A 2,550-nucleotide genomic window follows, 5' to 3' on the forward strand; every position below is an offset into this window, starting at 1 on the left:
TCCGCACCATGGAATCAAAATCATATGCTCCCGTAGCTAGCCAGCGCCCCGTAGCTGGTGCAGGCCATCATACTGTAGCTTCTGTTAGCAGTCCCCCGGCGGACCCTGAAGGGCCAGGCGAGTGGGTGACTGTCCGAAAGAAGCGTAGCACTAGCTTCAAACCGTGCAGCTACCATCTACAAGCTATTAGCAGGATCAAGACAGGGACCAGCGTAGGTGAATGTAAACAATGTCTGAGTTGAAAACACATCTTGTTGTCACGTAAGGGCCCTGTTCATGTTGCACAGACATTTTAATTGCAAGTTATGTCTGTTAAGAGGCACAAAGGCCCTCTAAACCGTGCCCGGCAACTGCTGTTTTAGCTCAGTGGAAGCTTGTACACATTGCTGCAGCTACTCTGTGTTGCCTGCACTGATTCTGATCGTTTTTTTTCGAAAGTACATGCATATTTATGACGATCAAGATTAATGTAACAAATGGCTGGAATTCTCCTTTAACCAGTAAAGGGTCTGGCTTCATTTAACCTCTAGAGGTAATGGAGCACTTGTCCTTTACTGACACACACTTCCCTAATTGGTAGAACGGAGATAGATAGAGAACAGAGACAGAGTGTGTTGGGTTGAGGGCGTGAATGCTGCTGAACTGAGAAGCAGAGGGAAAGTGGTAATGGATGTGTGGCAGCTGGTTAACATGTTTCAGAACACACCACTCTAACTAGATAACTCAGTACATGGCGTGCAGAATGGAGACTGACAAGGTCAAGTGGGACAGTGTGAACTATCTATTGTATAGGTTTTTATCTTTTCTTTTAGTGACCTACAAGTAGTGTTGGATGGAATATTAGATCATAGTCCAGTGGCTGGGCCCAGGTTACTGAACAGTACAGTGCATGCAGATATTTGCAAACACCTTGTTTTGTACACCGGCCAGTCAGAGAAAACCACATGTCAGCAGCACCCGTCTTATGTCAGTGTCTAAACTGGATTTATTCAGCCGCAGTACTGCTGTCGGAGTGAACATGAGGACTTGACATGAGGGAATTGCGGGACGAGTGAAAGACGGCAGGGAGGTAACTCAGTCTTCAAAGCTCAACGCTATTCTGTGTTAGGCAGGGCAGTTGATGTTTGTCACATAAGGCTGATTTGCTGTTGCCAGTAAGTGGCACTATAACTCAATATTGGCATCTAGATGTCCTCAGGCCTGGACTGTTATCATGCATGGGAAACTTGGAGCACATTGGACAATGTACATTCGAGTTACAACAACTTCCCGTTTCATGGCATAACATGGAAATTCAGCGCCTTGCAACGCCCACGCTGTTAGATGACAACTCAAAAGCTTTTACAATTTAGCTTTGCCCAGGACTTAGATTGTGCTGACTAATTTTGCAGTCAATTGGGTTAAAACACCTGCAACTGGTATAATCCTATCAATTTCAATAGGGCCTTCGCCAAGCAACGTTGCTGGTGCTCAGGCACTAAACTTGATGAAAATCAGGTGAACTAACCAGGCGCAAGATTTTCAGAATTTTAAAAGAAAAATTATGCTATTTGTCTTTTATTTATTTATAGAAAATGCAAGGGAAAAAATGAAAGGAAATACAGTAACAAAAATGCAAAATTGCCACCTAAATAATAATTATTATCTTTATCTTTACTTAAACATTTGTGGCATTTTCCTGCAACCAATGCACTATTTGTTCAGCCATCAGAGAATGTAAATAGAACAACTTGAGATAAGTTACAAAAGGTTTAGACATGTTGATCATGATTTCCTATTACATAGCCTACTGTATTTCTGAAATATAATTACCATTTGCATTACATATCGCTGCTGTACAAAGTTAGCAAGAGTTCCTAAAGAGCCTTCCCCGTGTGTGTACCTTACCTAAACACCCCAGCTCTGTTGTTTTAAATTACTGAGGAAAAGCAAAGGACACCCTTCATTTTTGACAAAGACTAATAGATATTTACTTTACCTAACTTAGGTATACTGTAAATGGTCACTCAAATGTTTTTAATGATCATATTATAGTTTCCATACACTGTAACAGGAGAAAGTGTACTCTAAGCTGGATTTGTCAACGATGAGTAAACCTGCTGTATTTAAAAAAAATACCCACCAACCACTTAAAATGGGATATTTAGGTCAGATGAGTGTCCACTCTAATGATGTGACTGTGCATAATTCTGTAATTAAGTCTTTAAGACCACAAATAGGAATCACAATCATCTCCCACTGTCACTTGAAGCTGCCATGTCCATTTTCCATACCAAAATCTGTTTTGTGTCCATGCAATCATGCATGACATCATATAGCTAAATATTAGGTCACATTCTTGGCTAATGCCCACATCCATATTTGGGTCAGGCTTCACTCTTCAGAGTAAGTCAACATGGTCCTCATGCATGTCACAGACAGATTACTCAGGATTTAGCGTGTTTATGCTACAGTATGGTGGTGGCTTAAAGGTTACAGAAGTGTTAGTGCAGCGTGACTGCAGGATAGCAAGTGGACAAGTTTTCTGTGTGTGTGTGTGTGTGTGTGTGT

Source organism: Etheostoma spectabile, chromosome 3 (assembly GCF_008692095.1).
Source record: "Etheostoma spectabile isolate EspeVRDwgs_2016 chromosome 3, UIUC_Espe_1.0, whole genome shotgun sequence".
Classification (NCBI taxonomy): domain Eukaryota; kingdom Metazoa; phylum Chordata; class Actinopteri; order Perciformes; family Percidae; genus Etheostoma; species Etheostoma spectabile.